We start from the raw sequence: 22588 nt of genomic DNA, 5'->3' as shown, positions 1-22588 counted from the left end.
CTACATGAGTACACTTCTAAAGTGTCCCAAGTCCTCAGGGTAGGCTCTTAGAGACTCGTAGGGTGACAGGCAGAGGCCAATAGCCGGGTTCAATTGCCACTGTTTAGCTGGCTTCTTCCATGAAAAAGCCTCTTGCAGCTTGTTGTTTACCTGTAGCCATGCTGGAGGTCAGTCAACTGACCCTTCTTTGTCCTGGGTACAAGAGGGAGCAGGTCCAGTTCTTCAGGGCTCCTCTCAGGACACATATAGCTGGTTGAGTCCTCTTTTGGTCTTTCACAGGTCCAGAAAGTGTTCTGAAGTGGGTGCCTGGAGGTGCCACATTTATGCCAGCCAGGTGGTGGGTAGAGTAACTCCTGGCCACCCTCTAATACATGTGTAAGAGTTCCCAGATCCAATGCTACCCATTTTTCTAAAAGTACCTTTTGCTACTGCAAATAGGCCCAAAATACCTTGTGTCAAGGACATTTTAAATAAGTGAAAGTCTTTGGCTATGCTTACCTTGTGCTCTTAGTACTGAGGAGGGATTGTGTGAGATTGTGACAAGGAAACATTGAGTTCCCTCTGCTATCTAACAGTAAAATTGATTTTGAGGCAGGCACAATACTCACAACACACAGATCAGCCTATTGTTTGTTCCTGGTAGGCTTTCACACCTCTATCAGGTACAGGCTGAAAGTTGTTGAAAGGTTAATGCAAATGAGGCTTCAAGAACTTCATACAAGGAAAAGGTAGTTTACTAAAAGTAACCTTTTCTTAATATTCATAAAAAAATCTGAGTTTTATTGAATTGGATTTTTCAAAACTCTCAAAAGTAGAGGTTTAATTATTTATCTAGCTGGTACCTTTCACAAGTTAATATTGGTATGTTAATCTGCCCTCTGAGTTCCTACAACTAACAACTAGGCTTGCTCTATTGAAAGTAGCTGTTGGGTCTTGTCACTGTAGGCACATAGAAATATTAATGTTCTACATGCCACACTTAGAAATACCAGGAACTCTACCTTGTGGGCTACAAGGATTATATAAGTGTGGCTTCTTTAAAGGCAAAACAAAGTCCAAATGTTCTTGAAGAAAGGTTTTCAAAAGTTTCCAAACTTTCCTCTGGTACCCAAACAACCACCGGAGAATACTTCTGAAGCGCTGCAGATCCACAGGGAATGTACTTAGAGACTCATGGGGTGTCAGGAAGAAGCCATTAGCAGGGTCTACTACAGGTCCAGTTGCCACTGGTCAGCTGGATACTTCCAGGAAAATGCATTTTGCAGCTAGTTGTTTCCCTGCAGCAATGCCAGAAGTCAGTCAACTGACTCTTCTTTGTCCTCTGTATTTCTTTGTCCTGTCAAAAAGGTAAAGAAGGAGCTTCAGGTTTTGCACACTTGTGGTCAGGCTACACAGAGTAGGCCTGAAGCCATGTTTTTATCTGTCACATTAGTGAATGACACAATAAATGTTGTAGTCCACAGGTAACAGTTCATTTTTTATTCCATAGTTGTATTTCTGACCCACATACTATGCCAATGAGGGATTAGCCAGTTTCTCTATGTTTTAGGGGTAAGAGCACATATATTAGGAACTGAACAGCAGTGCCCCATTGTGCAAAGCAAATGACCAGCAATTAAGTAAGGACCAGCAAATGGCAAATCATTTGGAATGACTATGCAAAAGAGGCCAATTTCTTCCAGGGAAGTTTATGAAAATTAGGTTTGGTAACCAATTGACTATTGCTTTATAGAACATAAATATTGTTTTTTTCTCAAAACAATTCTAATATTTTGTTCTGAAGTCCTGAATAAAATGAAAAGGTTATATTTGAGTTTCATAAACTGGTAAGCTGAAGTTTGGGGACAAAATATTTGCATTTTGAAATATCTTTTACAACAGATATTTCAGCGACAATCCATACTACTATTTGAGATCCTATCATACAGGATTGAGGTAACATGTCTGCTGTCAGAACCTGTGAAACAGAAGCCTTCATACTGTGTGGCTCACCCTCCAAGGGGCTTTACAGGCTCTGTTTGGGAGGAGCATTTACTTTGGTGCAGCAGCTACAGTTTCACCAGGGCCCAGAGGCCTGAGGAGTGTACTGAAACTGACAGCATTTACATATTTCAAGATATGTTCATGCCTTTTTGGAACAATATCATAGATATTGGTAATAAAAGTCTCACCTATATTGCAGAATGCCTCATCATCAACTGATCCCTCTATATACGTCTAGTACTGATGTATTGTATGTATTTTTGGCATACGGGGGCACACATGACAAAATTCTGCCACTGGCACAACGTAAGTGGTTTTATTACACGTCAGAGCTGCCATCTTGGAACTGGGCAATGAGGTTTGTGGGTTTGACATTTACCATTGGCTCAACAGCCTGTGAATCTGTGCAAATCACTACATTTCCAGTGTGAAACATGTAACTGGTTAGGCACATCATCTCATCAAACTGTCACCCTGCATTGTTTGAACAATGCTGATTTCAACCCAGCAAGTGGGTTTATATAATCTGTAGAGAGTGTTGCATACAGGTGAAAGCAGAATTTGGTTGATTCCGTTTTTAATCTAAGGCTAGGTGTGCAATAAAGGTCCTGTTCCAGGCTTGTGCAAGACTGACCAAAGTCTTTTTTATACAGTTTTAATAATTTTTACTCTGTCACTATGACTACCTCTTAGCAGCTACGGGCCTTATTTACAAGGCCATTGCACCGCCCACCAGTGCATCACTTTTTATGACGCACCAGTGGCGCAGTGCACCTGTCCATGTTTACAAGCCCATGAAAAGCCATCCAGCATCACTTTTCAAGGCCTTTGAAATATGGGCCCCTTTCACGAATTACTCTGTATGGTCCTCAGGGGAAGCACTTTGACACCTATGGGATGTCAGGCAGAGGCCAATAGCAGGGTCCAGTCCAGGTCCAGTTGCCACTGGTCATCTGACTACTTCCAGGAAAATGCCTCTTGCAGCTTGTTGTTTCCCTGTAGCCATGGCAAAGGTCAGCCTACTTACCTTTCTTCGTCCTGGGTTCCATGGGTGTTGCTGTGGTTATTACCATGCAACCTCCATGGAACCTGATACATTGGCAGATTTACAAAGTTTTGTAAAGCTAGGAATGCATCAGAATACTACGAAGCGTAGGAGTGGTGGAGCAAGGACATATACTTTTATTTCTCCACATTTCTTTTGTCTTTCTATGCGTGTTGCATTCTGCAGCATGCCAAGAAAGAAGAAAATGCCATCATCAATAATTGTTTTTGTGCATGATGATGATTCTTCCTGCACAAAAATAATCATCCCTGCAATGCAGGCACCCATGCTACATGATAGAAAGGTACCTGTCTGGCGCGTGCAGCCAATTGTGCGCCAGTGCAGAGGAAAGCACACATATTGTTGTTAATACGAGGAATCCATGTGATTTTAAAATTATGCAGCTCGGCGCAGCAGAATGGGATGTGGCGCTGTGGGACGTCATTTTTCTTGTAAATGAGGCCCTGCATTTTTACACTTCTTGTTGATTCCCCAAAAATTAGTTGGTTGTTTTAGTTTCATAACTGTATTTATTTATTTGAGCAACTTGTAAAGCGCACAAATACCCTTGGGTGTCTCAGCGCTTTGGACTAAAAGGAAAGGCAGTGGAGTGAGTGACTTATTGGTTGAAGAGCCAGATGTTTACTTGTTTCCGGAAGGCTAGCAGGGTAGGACTAGTCTTAACATGAAGGGGGAGAGTGTTCCACAATCTAGTGGTGGCGACTGTGAATCTTCTATTGCCCCATGACATGAGGCTTTCTTAGTTCGTGGGACAATCAAGAGGTTGGCTGCTGATGAGCACAAGGGTCTACTGGGCGTGTATGAGCAGAGAGCTTTCTTCAGAAACTCAGGTCCTGTGTTGTGGGTTTCCTTGTATGCAATGCATAACGACTTGAATTTGGTTCTGCTTTTTATGGCCAGCCAGTGGAGCTGTCGCACCACCTTGGATATCGGCTTAAACTTGGGGTTGCTGGCGGCTGTGTACTGCACCAGCTGTAGCTTACTCAAGACCCTTTCCTGGGCATTGATTAGGAGACCATTACAAGAGTCAACCTTCGACATAACCTGTGTGCTGATGAGAGTTCTACCAAAGAGGGGTGGTGATGGACGGAGGATCTGAACCAATCAAACACTCACACCCAGTCAACAGATCTGGGTTTAATCCATCACCGTTCTTTAGCCCACTCTGCTACCCCAGTTCAGACATGGCCATATGCAAATCAGTCTGACCCTGTGCCTCATGGGAACAGTCCAGCCCGAACTGCCAAGCCATGCCTTCCCTGGACCGGAAACAAGCTTCCGAGGACCGGTTTCTGGCATTAAAGCGGTCTTCAGCCCGGCTTGCTTGAATCCAGTGGCAAAGTGAGCAAGGGACTCACGTCTGAGCATACCCTGCCAACTTATGCCGAACAAAGTGGTGATTATAATGATTTTTATTAAGAAAATTAATAAGAAAATAAAGAATAATTTAATATAATTTTTAATAAATTTAAAAATATTAACATTTGTGTATTTAACATTTATAAAAATGTTTTTGATAACTTTAATGTGTAATAATGTATAACATATATAAATTGTCCGTTTTTTAACTTATTTGCTCCGGATGACGTAGACGCGTAGACGTGCATGATCGTGGCCATTTTGAGGAGTGTCGATGGACAATGTAGAAGCAAGCAGATCTGCGCTCAGGTAGAAAACTTTTTAAGCTTTCTTTTTAAACAGTTAGATGGTTTAAAGTGTATATATATTGCAAGGAGAGAATAGGGAGGAATAGTATGTATGTTTTTATGATATTGTAGCGCTTTTAGCATGTCGCCGATCTTGTAGATAGAGTATGCCGTAGTCGGGTCACTTGTTATTATTTATAAAAATGAAAATGTAATTAATTAATGTACATTATTATTATAGTACAGTATAAAAATGTATATATACTGTTTATTTGTAATAAAAAATGTGTTGAAAAAAATGGAACAAGAAGAAGATCGAATGCGAAGTTTTGATTTATATTTGGAGCATATTTTTTCAAAAATTGTGAGTTTTAAAGAGTCATGGATTTACTAGAAGATTATTTGGAATGTGGTTTTTAAACAAAAAAAATTCGAATTAGAAGTAAGAAGATGGATCGATTTTTGAAATGTTGGTGGTTTTCAAAAAGAAATGGAATTATCAAATGCGATCTATTGGATGAATTTTGGAGTCTTTTTTTAAAAAAAAGGATTTTTTAATGGGATTTTTTGAGTCGTGGATTACAAAGAAGATTCGTTGGACTGTGTTTTTTTAAAAAATGCATTCGAAACAGATCAAAGAAGATGGATCGATTTCTGATTTTGAGGTGGATTTCGGAAACAGAAGGAATAATTGGATTTTGTTTGGGGTATCATTTTGAAAACTGTCATTCGATCTTTTTTTGACCATTTTTTACAAATTTTGAGTGGATTACCGTCTGAAAAAGAAGGAAAAAAAGATTTAATTATTCTGGAGTGGATGTGTTGATGGATTACAACAAAAAAATGGATTTGTTTGTGATGTTCAAAGAAAAAAAGAAAAAGAAAGAAGACTTCTAAGGTAAGGTGACCCGACTATAAAATATTGAAAAAATGTTTATTAAAAAATGCCAATTGAATTGAAAAGTTTAATGAATTTAGCGCAAAACAGGAAAGTAATGTTTTAGTTAGAGTTAATAATGTAGAATGTGAGCAACATTATCTAGGTAGTCTAAAGCCACACACAACGAAAACTGTTGTAAGGTACCCAAAAGTCTCTCAGACATTTCTTTTGATTTTTTAGAGATGCGTGGATTTAGACTACCAGTTAATGCTTGTGAAATTCTCATTTCTTAGAAACTTTGCTCCTTCCTCAAAGTTTCCAAAAAATGATAAAAGTTAAGGTGAGGTTTACCAATTGTGTGATTGAAGGAGTTATGCCATCCCTCTATGGCATTGTTTGTCTTTGCTTCTCCTTCTAAGCAGCTCGTGTAGCAGTTCCACCACTCCACATGGAAACGTGGTTTCCTCCTGTGACCCGACCTGCTTAGATGCCCAATCCATGTGTCCTCGAAATAATTTAGTAAGGGTGCCGATTTTCCCTCGTTTTCTGTAAAAAAATCAGATTCTGTAATTGCAGTGTAGTATTCGTCAACACTTTCAGGAGTAACAAAGCAAAGTGCTGTTAGTTTTTTTAATTCAAATTGCAGTTTGCTATCAGAAGAATAATCCACAACTAGGGATGTTTTTTGTAATTTACGCCAAAATACCTGGGAAAAATGGAAAAAACACCCCTGAATTTTGGTATCCGTGTACGTTTTGGTAATTACATTTATCATTGCAATTTCAAAATTTATTATTATTTTCCTAGGACCTTTGTTTGAAGTTTTGGATTTAATCACTGTCAAAAATTCAGTGTAGGTTGTGGATTGTTTGTCTGGTAGCAAACTGTACACTAAGGGGACTAAATTGTTGTTAATTTTTGCATGAATAGTGTAAATTTGAGTGAATGGATGGGGCGTGCTTTTAAATGTCCCATCCATCATCCATATTTCACTATTCTCTAATTTGACATGGTTACGGGGTGTACTGAAGATAAGTATACGTTTTAGAGGGTTTTGGTTATCATGCAGGAGGAAAGATTAGTTAGATATAGACAGTGCTTAATTTGTAAAATATTAAGTACAGGTGCTCAAATTTTTGTAAGAGGCCACACCCACTTACCGGCTTCACCCACTTCCTCCACTGGCTCAACCCACTTACTGTATTTGCTCCACCCACATCCTCAACTGGCACTAAAAGCCAGATGTAATACCCGATCTGAATTTCAGCAAAACACGTTGTTAATAAAATCAAGACAGACCCACAAAAGAGACTAGATGTCATAACTTGGAATCGCAGATAATGAACTTTTTCTGACCATGACAGGCTTTACTCTAAAGTAATGTTGGAATTACTATCTACTTCTCTTGTGTTTTGTTTCTCCCCAGGCTTTATTTTCAAATAACACCCTAATCTGCCCGGTCCATTCAATTAGTAGAAGAGAGTGCCAAACCTTACACACTTCTCAATTATTTTGCTCTGAGAATTTCCATTTCACTGATATATGTACATCTTGTTACCAAAAAATATATGGTATTATAGATCTGAGAGGTACAAGCCCACTATGAAGGCATTTAACACATAAAGAATATTGGACTCTGCTAGATGCACAGTATGCACCTCTCTGGCATATGCACTGCCTGTAACTGATTCATTTACATAATTCAGTCCTGTAGTAGGCCCAATATGGACATCTAAAACCTCTGAATATATGCTATATCAGGTGTCTAAAATGTGCACATATTATATGCTAATGTAAAATGTAATTGCAAAAACAACAAGTGATGGACTGAATGTGGATCAATGTCACACACTCCCCCAGTCAAAAGATCTGGGCCCAAATCCATCGTTTTTTTGCACTCCACACCACCCTGGGTTAGACAATGGCGATATGCAAATCAGCTCTGACCCTGTTGCCCCATGGGAACAGTCCAGTCCGAACTACAAAAGCCATGTCCTTCCCAGAACGGAATCAAGCATCCGAGGACCGGACCGGTTTCGAGGTAACACCTCTCTTCAGCCCGGCTAGCTTGACTCCAAGTGGTGTGGAGTGCCTGGGACCCACGTCTGGGCATCCCCAGCGCACTTAGGGCGGCAATTGCAAAAACAACAAGTGATGGACTGAATGTGGATCAATGTCACACACTCCCCCAGTCAAAAGATCTGGGCCCAAATCCATCGTTTTTTTGCACTCCACACCACCCTGGGTTAGACAATGGCGATATGCAAATCAGCTCTGACCCTGTTGCCCCATGGGAACAGTCCAGTCCGAACTACAAAAGCCATGTCCTTCCCAGAACGGAATCAAGCATCCGAGGACCGGACCGGTTTCGAGGTAACACCTCTCTTCAGCCCGGCTAGCTTGACTCCAAGTGGTGTGGAGTGCCTGGGACCCACGTCTGGGCATCCCCAGCGCACTTAGGGCGGCAATTGCAAAAACAACAAGTGATGGACTGAATGTGGATCAATGTCACACACTCCCCCAGTCAAAAGATCTGGGCCCAAATCCATCGTTTTTTTGCACTCCACACCACCCTGGGTTAGACAATGGCGATATGCAAATCAGCTCTGACCCTGTTGCCCCATGGGAACAGTCCAGTCCGAACTACAAAAGCCATGTCCTTCCCAGAACGGAATCAAGCATCCGAGGACCGGACCGGTTTCGAGGTAACACCTCTCTTCAGCCCGGCTAGCTTGACTCCAAGTGGTGTGGAGTGCCTGGGACCCACGTCTGGGCATCCCCAGCGCACTTAGGGCGGCAATTGCAAAAACAACAAGTGATGGACTGAATGTGGATCAATGTCACACACTCCCCCAGTCAAAAGATCTGGGCCCAAATCCGGTCCTCGGATGCTTGATTCCGTTCTGGGAAGGACATGGCTTTTGTAGTTCGGACTGGACTGTTCCCATGGGGCAACAGGGTCAGAGCTGATTTGCATATCGCCATTGTCTAACCCAGGGTGGTGTGGAGTGCAAAAAAACGATGGATTTGGGCCCAGATCTTTTGACTGGGGGAGTGTGTGACATTGATCCACATTCAGTCCATCACTTGTTGTTTTTGCAATTGCCGCCCTAAGTGCGCTGGGGATGCCCAGACGTGGGTCCCAGGCACTCCACACCACTGGAATCAAGCTAGCCGGGCTGAAGAGAGGTGTTACCTCGAAACCGGTCCGGTCCTCGGATGCTTGATTCCGTTCTGGGAAGGACATGGCTTTTGTAGTTCGGACTGGACTGTTCCCATGGGGCAACAGGGTCAGAGCTGATTTGCATATCGCCATTGTCTAACCCAGGGTGGTGTGGAGTGCAAAAAAACGATGGATTTGGGCCCAGATCTTTTGACTGGGGGAGTGTGTGACATTGATCCACATTCAGTCCATCACTTGTTGTTTTTGCAATTGCCGCCCTAAGTGCGCTGGGGATGCCCAGACGTGGGTCCCAGGCACTCCACACCACTGGAATCAAGCTAGCCGGGCTGAAGAGAGGTGTTACCTCGAAACCGGTCCGGTCCTCGGATGCTTGATTCCGTTCTGGGAAGGACATGGCTTTTGTAGTTCGGACTGGACTGTTCCCATGGGGCAACAGGGTCAGAGCTGATTTGCATATCGCCATTGTCTAACCCAGGGTGGTGTGGAGTGCAAAAAAACGATGGATTTGGGCCCAGATCTTTTGACTGGGGGAGTGTGTGACATTGATCCACATTCAGTCCATCACTTGTTGTTTTTGCAATTGCCGCCCTAAGTGCGCTGGGGATGCCCAGACGTGGGTCCCAGGCACTCCACACCACTGGAATCAAGCTAGCCGGGCTGAAGAGAGGTGTTACCTCGAAACCGGTCCGGTCCTCGGATGCTTGATTCCGTTCTGGGAAGGACATGGCTTTTGTAGTTCGGACTGGACTGTTCCCATGGGGCAACAGGGTCAGAGCTGATTTGCATATCGCCATTGTCTAACCCAGGGTGGTGTGGAGTGCAAAAAAACGATGGATTTGGGCCCAGATCTTTTGACTGGGGGAGTGTGTGACATTGATCCACATTCAGTCCATCACTTGTTGTTTTTGCAATGTAAAATGTAATGTCACAGATATGCGGATAGTATACAGTGCAGACCCTTTGTATATGCACAGTATGTAATGCTGTAGCATGGTATCTGAAAATTACACTTTTCCGATGTGCAGATGACTTAAGCATTAAGGCGCATATAATGGTGGTCTGCAAATGTTACATACCGAGTCAGAAAAGCCCACTTGTGCAGGCTTCTGTTTGGTTGGTATATTATATATGGCAAGTTGTGAAAGCCTATGCACATCATATGGGCAGCTGATATTTGCCCACTACCACATGCCTCTGGCATATACATATTAAATAGCCAGCTGATATTAGCCCAGTGCTTCAAACCTTTGGCACATGCATTTTTTGTGGACCAGAGTGCCCAGTAGTGCAGGCCTCAGGGATAGGCACGTTATGTGATCAAGGAACATTTGTCCACATTTTAAATGTGTTTACATCAATATTCAGGGATTATGACTCGTGTTTTCAACATTTAACACAGCAGCAGCACACCAATATTGCTGCAAATAGTCACTGTGATGCCCTCCTATTTCTGCTTTGGTCTAAAAGAAACTTTTTTATAGAAGTTACATGAAACATAAAAACAGCATGTCTCTCCAAAATGTCCATAATATACTCTCACCATAATACACTCTCACATATCACTCACATTAAAATCGAAAACGGTATTTAAAACAATCCGTTTAAAAAAGAATTAGTCATGGTGATCGGGGCAAGGCTATCTGCAGAACAGAGCTAGCTTTATTCGGGGGCCCCCTAAAAGGCTAGGGCCCAAGGCAGGGGTTTGCCCATGCCTTAAAATGTCTCCACTGCTGTGTAGGCCAAGGGTTTCTGACTCTGTAGTTGTAGTTCTGCTGAACGATCTTTAACAACATGTGCACCAGAAAGGGTACCTGAAAGTACAGCTTTTGTAAGAGGATACACAGATGTGTACTGCAAAAGAAAAAGCAAAACACAAAGCTAAATGGAGGGAGGGAAACTGGATTAAGGGAAGTCAGAAAGGGATGGAATGAAAAAAAGGAGACAGAATGAGTTGATGCAAACAAGGTGGAAGCATAGAATGTGAATAGAAATAAAGAACAAGCGAGAGAGAAGACAGAACCTGAAAGAACAAGACAAACATGAGAAAGAGAAAACAATCGAAATAATGAGATGGATGAAGACAGAGCCAGTGCTATGAAGGGTTCAAGCAAAGGAGAGAGACAGAGACATATGGGAGAAAGAGGAAGAAGATCTAAAAAGAGGGAAAATCTAAAATTCTGTTGAAAAAAATTTATGTTGGGGAAAGTTGAGATGGCAAAGAAAGACATGTAGACAAGACTGGATGGACAGGCAAAGGAAAGACGGGGCGGATTCACTGGAATGGAGGCGGAAAGTTATTTTGCCAATAACATTTTTGTAAAGACTATTGGTGCCCTCTTTGCTCCAGTGGAATGGTGGTTTAAAAACAACAATGATTCTCGTGTGCGCTCTGGTTTTGTATGGAGCAAATGTAGATCAATTGATGGTTTGTCTTAATCGCAGGGAAAAATGACCAAAGTACTTCACTAGTGTATCTAAAAACCCATCTAAAGGGATGCTGTTGTGTATTTACTTGATGGCTCTACGTCATTAGGGAAAGGCTAATTCAGTCATGTTATTTTGTTTTAGTAAACTATGTAATCTCGTTTTAGTACAATGGGTACAATTAAAGTAAACCAAGATTACAGATCCCAGAATGCAATGGCATGTTAAAGAAAATCCAAGGTGAGAGTCCTGTCTTGCAAGTTACAAGAATTCATCCAAATCCCCTATACATGGACCCTGTATTGAACTGTATGAACAAAGGCCTTAACCATGCCTCTGAGCACCGTACTTGGTGGGCATTGTGAAAAAAGATCTGGGTCACTCGATCAGATGTTGGTGATCAACTCAGCGCCCACCTTTCCAAATTTCAGAACTGTTGAATAAGCCACAAGAATAGTTTGGGGAACACTTGTAATATCGTTACCATTGCTGGAGAAAACACTTCCTTGGTAACTATACTACACCTGACACTGTAGAGAGCAGGACATTTTTCATTCTGAAGTCTATGTCCTGATCACAAAGTGGGCGTAATTGTTCATGAAATTTATTACATTTGCCTTGTAATGAGCTGCAATTTCATTAAACCGATTCCAAGACACATTTTTTGCATACTCAACTGCACTCACATCTATCAAATGTGTGTATTGTTTAATATATTGTAATATTATTCTTTTATGGACATAGTTAAAATTGTAACTGCAATTATGACGGGGTTTATCATTTAATAATATAAATCCTTATGTCACAAATACTGCAATCTCTAGCATCCAAGTTTCAAGCAAACTCGTCCAGCCTTCTCATTCCCTACTACCATTGGTTTCACTTTCTCTTTATATTTATAAAGCCCTAGCTCTCGGCTCGTCATGCTTTTTTCAGATTACTGCAAAATACAGTAAGAAAGAACACAACACTGTACAAACCCAAAACCATGAAAGCTGGAAACCTGGTTGCTGTATAAACAACATGCAGACACATTATTAATCATCACTCGGGTAGTCCGTCATTCAGGATTGTACGGCAGGTAATCTACAGTTGAATTAGCAAATGAATTTAAGCTACTTTTACGTAAAAACAAGCACAAGAAATGAGAGGTTAAACTTTTCTGGGCACGTCCCTCGTCCTTAAGCATTAAACAAGACATACTTGCGCGTGTTACGAAAATTAAATCTTTACTTGCCTTTCTGTTTTAAAACTTTTAATTATAGGGCTGCTGCTGCTGGGTGACACTCTGCTTGCTTCTGCAGCTGACACTAGTGCTGCAGCTGCGCAGTGCCCTGGGGCAGGTGAAAGTGAGGGCACTAATCTGCATCGGTCTGAGTCCGGAGTAAACACTTCCCGATTCTCCAAGGAGGGAAGGGGCCGGGCTATTAATCCATTTTCGAGCTGTCATTGGTAGCACGCTAGCGCTATGATTGTTGTTAGTTTCTGGAGGTTTGTGCCTCATTAAGGCGGGCGGCCGCATCATCCAAATACAAATAGTATTTATACACGCAGATCCATGTCAAATCAGCCCCTGCCCAACACGGAAACCCAGGTATGGATTTACAGTAGGATATCATGTCTTTAAAAGGAAGACCGTGTGAATGTAGCAGTACTGGAATGTAGTGAGCTGATATCATGAGTAGACCCGGCCCTACAAAATAAGTGCCGGTGCTACGCACCGGAAAGCACCGGCACAAATTAAGCACTGGATATAGATACAGAGAGTTCTGGAGGAATGTGAATATCAGAAAAGGTTTGTGGAGTAGTTCTCTGTGGTTACTTGCCTGTTTTTTTCTTTGAATTCTTCTTCTCAGATTAGGTATTATTGGCATACTGCTAGCTACATGACTAGGGACATGCTGAGCAACCTCCCTTAAAATTGAACCAGAAGTGTCATTGGAGGTGCTTGCAATATCCTTCATTTCGTTAATTTTTTCTCTTACTTCAATGTCCATTGCAGATGCAGAGTGGTTATGGTCTGATGTTTTAATAACTTTGTCACCTAGAGTAACTGCTCTGCCTTTGCAATGGCTTGAGTAATATTGCACGCACCTCTTCTTGGTTCAGTAATTCTCTCCTCGCAATATATGTACTCTGCATGTTTTAACAGTCTGTTTCCTTTGTTTGACCTGATGTACTTGGCTGTTGTATCTGCTGACATTATCTGAAATGAAAACAAAAATGATTTTGAATAAATATGTGTTTGCTTTTATAGAATACACTATCCATCACTTACCCTACTGCTACACCTCCCTGGAGTTAGAATAGTAATTTTAACCTCTACACTATCCAACACTTACCCTATTGCTACACCCCTGGAGTTAGAATAGTAGTTGTTACCCTTACACTACCCAACACTTACCCTACTGCTAACCCCCCCTGGAGTTAGAATAGTAATTTTTACCCCTACACTATCAAACACTTACCCTACTGCTACACCCCTTCTGAAGTTATAATAGTCATTTTTACCCCTACAGTATCCAACACTTACCCTACTGCTACACCTCCCTGGAGTTTGAATAGTAATTTTTACCCCAACACTATCCTACACTTACCCTACTTCTACACCCCTCTGGAGTTAGAATAGTAATTTTTTCTCCTACACTATCCAACACTTACCCTACTACTACACCCCCTCTGGAGTTAGAATAATAATTTTAACCCCTACACTATCCAACACTTACCCTACCTCTACACCCCCTCTGGAGATAGAATTGTAATTTTTACCCCTACACTATCCAACACTTACCCTACTGCTACCCCCCTCCCCCTGGAGTTAGAATAGTCATTTTAACCCCTACACTATCCAACACTTACCCTGCTTCTACACCCCCTCTGGAGTTAGAATAGTAATTTTTACCCCTACACTATCCTACACTTACCCTACTTCTACACCCCCTCTGGAGTTAGAATAGTATTTTTTCTCCTACACTATCCAACACTTACCCTACTGCTACACCCCCTTTGGCGTTAGAATAGTACATTTTACCCCTACACTATCCAACACTTACCCTACTGCTACACCTCCCTGGAGTTTTAATAGTAATTTTAACCTCTACACTATCCAACACTTACCTTATTGCTACACCTCCCCTGGAGTTAGAATAGTAATTTTTACCCATACACGATCCAACATTTACCCTACTGCTACCTCCCTGGAGTTTGAATAGTAATTGTTATCCCTATAGTATCTAACACTTACCCTACTGCTACACTTCCCTGGAGTAAGAATAGTAATTTTTACCTCTACACTATCCAACACTTACACTACTGCTACACCTCCCTGGAGTAAGAATAGTAGTTTTTACCTCTACACTATCCAACACTTACACTACTACTACACCTCCCCTGGAGTTAGAATAGTAATTTTTACCCCTACACTACATGTTTTAACAGTCTGTTTCCTTTGTTTGACCTGATGTACTTGGCTGTTGTATCTGCTGACATTATCTGAAATGAAAACAAAAATGATTTTGAATAAATATGTGTTTGCTTTTATAGAATGCACTATCCATCACTTACCCTACTGCTACACCTCCCTGGAGTTAGAATAGTAATTTTAACCTCTACACTATCTAACACTTACCCTATTGCTACACCCCTGGAGTTAGAATAGTAGTTGTTACCCTTACACTACCCAACACTTACCCTACTGCTAACCCCCCCTGGAGTTAGAATAGTAATTTTTACCCCTACACTATCAAACACTTACCCTACTGCTACACCCCTTCTGAAGTTATAATAGTCATTTTTACCCCTACAGTATCCAACACTTACCCTACTGCTACACCTCCCTGGAGTTTGAATAGTAATTTTTACCCCTACACTATCCTACACTTACCCTACTTCTACACCCCTCTGGAGTTAGAATAGTAATTTTTTCTCCTACACTATCCAACACTTACTCTACTACTACACCCCCTCTGGAGTTAGAATAGTAATTTTAACCCCTACACTATCCAACACTTACCCTACCTCTACACCCCCTCTGGAGATAGAATTGTAATTTTTACCCCTACACTATCCAACACTTACCCTACTGCTACCCCCCTCCCCCTGGAGTTAGAATAGTCATTTTAACCCCTACACTATCCAACACTTACCCTGCTTCTACACCCCCTCTGGAGTTAGAATAGTAATTTTTACCCCTACACTATCCTACACTTACCCTACTTCTACACCCCCTCTGGAGTTAGAATAGTATTTTTTCAGCCTACACTATCCAACACTTACCCTACTGCTACACCCCCTTTGGCGTTAGAATAGTACATTTTACCCCTACACTATCCAACACTTACCCTACTGCTACACCTCCCTGGAGTTTTAATAGTAATTTTAACCTCTACACTATCCAACACTTACCTTATTGCTACACCTCCCCTGGAGTTAGAATAGTAATTTTTACCCATACACGATCCAACATTTACCCTACTGCTACCTCCCTGGAGTTTGAATAGTAATTTTTATCCCTATAGTATCTAACACTTACCCTACTGCTACACTTCCCTGGAGTAAGAATAGTAATTTTTACCTCTACACTATCCAACACTTACACTACTGCTACACCTCCCTGGAGTAAGAATAGTAGTTTTTACCTCTACACTATCCAACACTTACACTACTACTACACCTCCCCTGGAGTTAGAATAGTAATTTTTACACCTACAGTATCCAACACTTACCCTACTGCTACAACTCCCTGGAGTAAGAATAATAATGTTAACCTTTACACTATCTAACACTTACACTACTGCTACACCTACCTGGAGTTAGAATAGTAATTTTTACCTCTACAGTATCCAACACTTACCCTACTGCGAAATCCCCCCCTGGAGTTAGAATAGTAATTTTTTCCCTTTACACTATCCAACACTTTGGGCTGTCCTATTTTCACTTTATTGAAAAATAAATCATCTAAACAAAACGGACTCTCTGGACATTAATTTTCATTGATAACCTGTTCATTTCATGGTGCACCTGTGCTTTTAATTAACTCATGTTGTAGTTCCCTTTTGAACTGGCATTGTGTTGGCGGGTGTCGTATCGGTGTGCACATGATCCCCACCCAAGGGTTTAGATAAGGGGAATTTTTTCATATAAGTGGCAAAAAGATATTTTGTATCAGGTGCATTTGTATCAAGGTTCCGCCATCCACCATGCTATAGAACTATCCAACACTTACCCTACTGATACACCTCCCTGGACTTTTAATAGTAATTTTAAGCTTTACACTATCCATCTTTTACCCTACTTCTACACCATCCCTGGAATCAGAATAATGATTTTAACCTCTACACTATCCAACACTTACCTTACTGCTACACCTCCTTTGAGTTAGAATAGTAATTTTAACCCCTACACTATTCAATACTTACCCTACTGCTAAAGCTACCTGAAGTTAGAAAAGTAATTGTAATATCTGCACTTTTCAACACTTTCCCTTTTTCTACTCCCCCCAGGGTTTAGAATAGTAATTTTAACAGTAATAGTATTTAATACTATTAAAAAGTGTTTCTTTTGTTTACCTTTATATTTGTTTGGTTGGCTCTTTCAGAATATGTTGTTTGTTGGTCTTCTTTTTGGAATGTTGATTTTCTAATATCTAGACCTGTTTACAATTTTAAAAAGATAGGGGCCCATTAGGATGGCGGGCGGATTGCCCCCGCCAGGCTGGCGGTAGCCACCTCCGGCCTGGCGGGGGCAATCCGCCCACCATCCGCACCTGAATTCCCCCCCATATTAGTATGGCAGGGGGGACCGCGGCGGACGGAAATACCGTCCGCCGCTTTTCCACCCCGGTCGCCTTGCAGCCAGGGCGGAAAAGGATTAATATGGTGGCGGTGTCTATTAGACACCGCCAACCATATTATGATGGGCTTGGTGAGATATCGCCGCCACGGAAAGGCATGCGGTCTTCACTCTGGGGGTCCCTTGCGGGCCCCCAGAGTGAAGGAGAGGTGGGGGGTGCACACGGGGGGTATCTGTGGTCCCCCCCCAGCATTTGCATACACGAAGCAGCAGGCACCGCGCCTGCCGCTTCGTGTATGCAAATGCGCGGTGCCTGCGGCTTCATGTATGCAAATGTATGCATGCATTTTTAACATTATGGCGGGCGGTAAAGAGAGCACCGCCCACCACAATGTTAAAAATTAGGGATGTGCCCGCCACTGTGGCGGGCGCATCCTAATGCCACCATCGGGATACCCGCCCTTAAGGCGGGCGGTCCCTTTTTCCGATGGGATGGCGGGCAGACAAAGTCCGCCCGTCATTCTAATGGGGGCCTAAATGTTAGTTTTGTGTCCTTTATATAATGGTTAATTGATATGTTTATTCACTTTTCATTAGTTTTTACCTTTTTAAAAAAGTTAAATGATTTATGGAGGCTTGCTTAATTTGACAAATTCGGTCCTTTGATATCTTTGGGATCTTTTTTTCCTATGGAGATGGTTTTTGTTTGAAGGTATCTGTGTTAGGAAATAGGAGTTAAACTCATATTTATTTCTTTGTTTATGAAAATGTATGTTATGTTTTAGAAAATATTTTCGTTACTATTTTGTTTTTCTGAGTTTTGTCACTCAAATGCACTTTCACCAGTTTTTTACAATATAACCACTTTTAAGTTTGAATAGTTCTTAAAAAATATCTAGACTTATTCAACAGCAACGCCTGCATTTTACATAATGAAACATTTTTGTACAGTTACATTTCAAACTTTTACTGCTGCATTATCCACTTATTTCCTTATTTTTTCGACTCTCTTGAGTTGTAAAAATATTTAATACACTTGCATTACTCTTCACTTACCTTATTTTAATATGTGTTGGGTCTTAGATGAACTTTGTTGTTTTTCTTCGTGGTTTGATGTTCTTTGGTTTTGTTAAGCTGTTTGACATTTAAGAAAGAAAATGTTAGTTTTGTCTCCTTTTTTTTGTGAGAGGTCACTGTTTGAGGATGTAAAAGACGTTAATTAATCACTTTGTACATTTTGCTTTTTAATTTACCTTTAGTTTAATTTGGTTGTTTTGTGGATGTTTTCCCTTTTTTGGAGAGGATGGTTTTCAGATGGTGAGTCGATTCTGTTTTCAAAGTATCTTTTTCTTTCTGTTTATCTATTGTGGGAGGTAGGAGTTAAAGAAATGTTTAATTTCTATTCTGTAACACTCCTTTTTTTGAGAAAATAAAATTATCGTTAGCCTTTGCATATTCTGTGGTTTTAAAATGTCATTCATTAATAAAAAATTAAAAAATCTTCATTTTTTTATTCTTTCGTTTTTATGCTGTTTAAAAATCTGTTTAGAAAACATTAAAAATGCTTTTGTTCAAACATTTATTTTTTAATAATTTACTGGTTCACAGTTTAGTTTGTTCACCTTTGAAAAAGAAGATGCTATAAGTTGTTCTGGTTCTGTCGTCAATCTTTTTAGTAACGAATGATATCTTCACCAAAAAAGATTTAATAAGCTGGAAAAACAAAAAAAAAATAAACTTTTTAGCTTACTAAATATTTTTATGTGTTTTAGACATTAAATCAGTTACATATTGTCAGTTACATATTGTGGATTTAAAAGATTCTTTAAAACATGATTGATTGCTTGTTGAGGTTCATAAAATCATTTATAATATATTATATTTTTATAAATATACTTACAACTATTTTCGCAAAAACAATATCTGTGTTTTGAATTTTATTGAATCGATATGCAAGTATGTTGAAAACTGAAAAATGAATTTAGTTTTATTTAAAAAATTATTCTAAATTATACACAATTATGCTATGTGTTTATTTGCTATGAGTTATACTTACTTGATTTTTTTCAGAGTTGATGTATTGTTTTGGTGGAGTTGTTGTTGCTTGGTAAACGTAGGAGTGTCAGGTAAACCCGTCTGCTCTCTCTGGTAGTCAATTAACTATTGGCTTCAAAATGGTGTCTTTGTAGTATTATATACATTTTTGAGGGTGTCGCCATAAATTTTGAGAAAAGTACCGTTGTAATATGTGATTTTTTCTGATTCGTTTGATGTGTGAACTTATATTTTAAATTTAATATTTAAAGGTCAGCGTTTTATCGATTCAGTAGTGTTTACTCATTTTGTTTTCAGTGGCTTGGTGTTCGGGTCTTGAAAAGAGTAGTAGGACTGATGTTACCTTCGTTTTTAAAATGGTGGCTATGTGTATGTGTTAGTAACTGTTTTCCGGATTATTTCCCTGAATGATATTTATTTATGTTGGTTTAAAATCAATATATATTGAAAAATGCTTCAATTTAAATTTTTAATACTGTTTGTTACATGCTTAATTCTCGAATATTTAAATTAATACTCGAGTTTTAATTTTGTTCACATGCTCGTTTTAGTTAAAATATGTGTTTAGTCTCTTACATCGTTTTAATACACATCCCACCCAAAACCCCTATTTTCTCTGCATCCCGTCCCCGAGGTATTTTTGAAAATTATTTTAATATTAATATTGTTTGATACTTGTGTAATATTCAAGTATTTAATTTAATACCTGAGTATTAATTTAGTAAAGATGCTCGTTTAAAAAAAAATATGTTCAGTTTCTTACCACATTTTAATACACTTCCCCACCCAAAACCCCTATTTTCCCTGCATCCCGTCCCAGGAGGTTTTTTACAAAATTATTTTAAAAAATATATAATTTTTTTTGCGTTATATTGGTATGCATTGTATTGATTTTTGTTGTAATGGTACTTTTATATTTTTTAAATTACTGTGCGTTGTAATAGTATGCGTTGTATAAACTTTCGTTGTAATGGTATTTGCGTTGTAAAAAATGGGTTGTAATGGCATGCGTTGTAAAAGCATGCGTTGTAGTGTCATACATTCCTACTCCATGCCTTAAACTGCTTAGGGGGAAGGAACTAGTGTGCAGAGGAGTGTTCCTCCCTGTCTGAATGTCAAACAGAACTGCACAGTGGTCCGTCCAGGTTAGAGGGAGGACGTTCCTTAGAGAAATGTGTTCTTAGAAAGCAGACTATCCAGCTTGTGCCGGCTGAATGTGTGGGGCTCGTCACTATCTGTGAGAGGCCTACCGCCGCTAGTTCTGCTGTGAGGGATAAAGTGTATGGTTGCTTAAATGAATTTTACATAGATTTCATTAACTTGAGCAATACAGGTTCAGTTATTTATTTAGATTTCTTGTCCTACCAGAGCGAAGAAATATTAGGAACTTAAGCACATTCTACAGATGTGTAGCGCAAAATCGAGTTTACGTCTGCTGTTAGGAGAAATGTACACCCGGAAGTCAGTTGCGTAATGAAACTTGAGGGGGCCCGCCTGCAAAACGCATGCAGGAGGCCCCTTATGCTCCAGAGTCTGATGCTCTCAGGCCAGGGGCCTGCCAGTGCGGCCCCCAGAGATCGGGCCCCCCCCAACACCACAGGGGTTGCGTGGGCTTTGTTATGCCACTGCTCATGGAAAGCGCTCCAACACCTTTGGGTTGAGTTTCCTCCATATTAATCTAGGGATGGCAGCAATTTCAAATCTGACTATCCCAAGTTATTTAAAATCTAAACTTTTCGCCCTATCATTAGAATTCTCTGCTGGCACATAAAATGTTGTTTTTAGCTCATTGAACTGTATTTTTGTTTAATTTATCACAGAACTAGTGCTGTAAATTTCACCAAAGACATTAATCTGAAAAAGATTTTCCCGGGAGAGAGTCCATCACCCACTTCAGAAACATCGGGTTTGCCCACTTGCCAGTTTTGCATGCAAAAAAATCATTATTTGCTAGTACGCCTCACCACTTGCAAATTTTACCAGCGGCCACTGATTCAGAGCTAATTTCACATGGGCGCTTGATTTCAAAATTTGGGTGTGAAATTGTTACTTTGTTTCTGCAAGCTGTGGCTGCTTTTTTTATTTAAAGTAAAATGTGCCTGCTTTCAGGGCTCACATGCAAATAATTACATTGTGCAGCACAAGAGTGCTGGAGAATGTTGGCTACATTGATATCAAGGTTAGATACATGTGGGCAGATTTACAAGCTCCCTGCACCACCAGTACGTCACTTTTCGTGACGTACTGGTGGCACAGGGGGCACCTCCATATTTACAAGGAGAGGAAAAGCCCCCCTGCGTGACTTTTCCTCTCCTTGTAAATACGGCCCCTTCACAGGCAGCACTTTGTTTTGAAGGGGTACTCCATGGGTGTTGCTGTGGGTGTTCCCATGAAACACCCATGGAACAAGACACATCTCCAGATTTACGAGACATTGTAAATCTGGAAATGCGTCTGAATGCTATGCCACCCTAGAGGTGGCGTAGCGAGGCGCAATGAGGAGAAATGTTTTAATTTCTCCTCGGTTTTTCCTCTCTCAATGCGTGCTGCATTCTACAGCATGCATTGAAAGAGGAAAATGCCTGTAGTGATTGTTTAGGTGCAGGAAAGTGCCCCTTCCTGCACAAAAACAATCTCCCACTACGCAGGCATCTTTGCACAATGGTGCAAGGGTGCCTGCGCCAGCGCATGGCTGCAGTTTGTGCGCCCGTGCATGGGGAAGCACAGAGATGCGACATAATCTTGTAAATATGTAGGATCCCTATGCTTCGGAAGTACCGCAGCGTGGCGCAGCCAAAGGGCTTGCGATGGCATGCTACGGCACTTCCTTGTAGACCTGCCCCATTGTATTCTTTGTTGCAAAGCAGATGCTCGCCTAGGGAAGTGTTTAGTACAAAAGAAAGGGGTCCCAGACACAAAACAAATGATTCAAACTTATTTCTTTATATTCAATTAATTCAAAGAGCAAAGCTATTGAATGCAAAAAGGTTTAATTCAGATTTGCATGTATATCATATTCAATGGTTGGAACTCATAATACATTTGATTATATACATGACAAGTTTCAAAAAATGTGCGTGCCCACATTCACAACGGGAAGGGGTGAAGTGAGGGAAGTGTCAAGGATAGGGTAGGTTATAGGGATGGTCTGATTCATTCAGTGACAAGTCTTATTCTCTGTATTGAACTATGAAGTTCCTCAGAGCGTCTTGACAGTAGAATACTTTAGGGTTGTTGATTCGGTCACCACTATTATTCAATTGAATAGCAGACAGGATGGATTCTATGCTTACAGCACACTTTTAAGTGCTTCAATAATTCGTACTACCAAGTGCAGATTGATTAGGAAATAAATGAAATGTGCCTCTGATAAACGGGAGGTTCAGGGGGCATCTGTCGGTAGAGTTTTTGTTTTACATTAGACCTCCAAAAATAGCAAATTATCTGGAGGAAGACTGGATCATACGTAATTGGCACAGCCTCCTTGGACGTGTGACAAAAAAGGCCAGAATCTATCCGGTACGTTCGAAGTGCTTCACGCTCTGTCGCCGACCGCGAAT

General features: G+C 40.7%; 1 long non-coding RNA gene across 1 annotated transcript in view; it reads left to right on the top strand.

The window, feature by feature from the left end:
* LOC144827615 (uncharacterized) overlaps window positions 1-22588 on the top strand; it is a 57554-nt gene that overhangs the window by 5367 nt on the left and 29599 nt on the right. Inside the window, exon 2 of the long non-coding RNA XR_013610269.1 lies at window positions 4641-4717. This is a non-coding gene — a long non-coding RNA (uncharacterized LOC144827615). The remainder of the gene's footprint in view (window positions 1-4640; window positions 4718-22588) is intronic.

Source organism: Lissotriton helveticus, chromosome 4_1 (genome assembly GCF_964261635.1).
Source record: "Lissotriton helveticus chromosome 4_1, aLisHel1.1, whole genome shotgun sequence".
In the NCBI taxonomy this organism is placed as follows: domain Eukaryota; kingdom Metazoa; phylum Chordata; class Amphibia; order Caudata; family Salamandridae; genus Lissotriton; species Lissotriton helveticus.
Note: the sequence above shows the minus strand (reverse complement) of the source record. Positions and strands in the feature narration are given on the sequence as shown.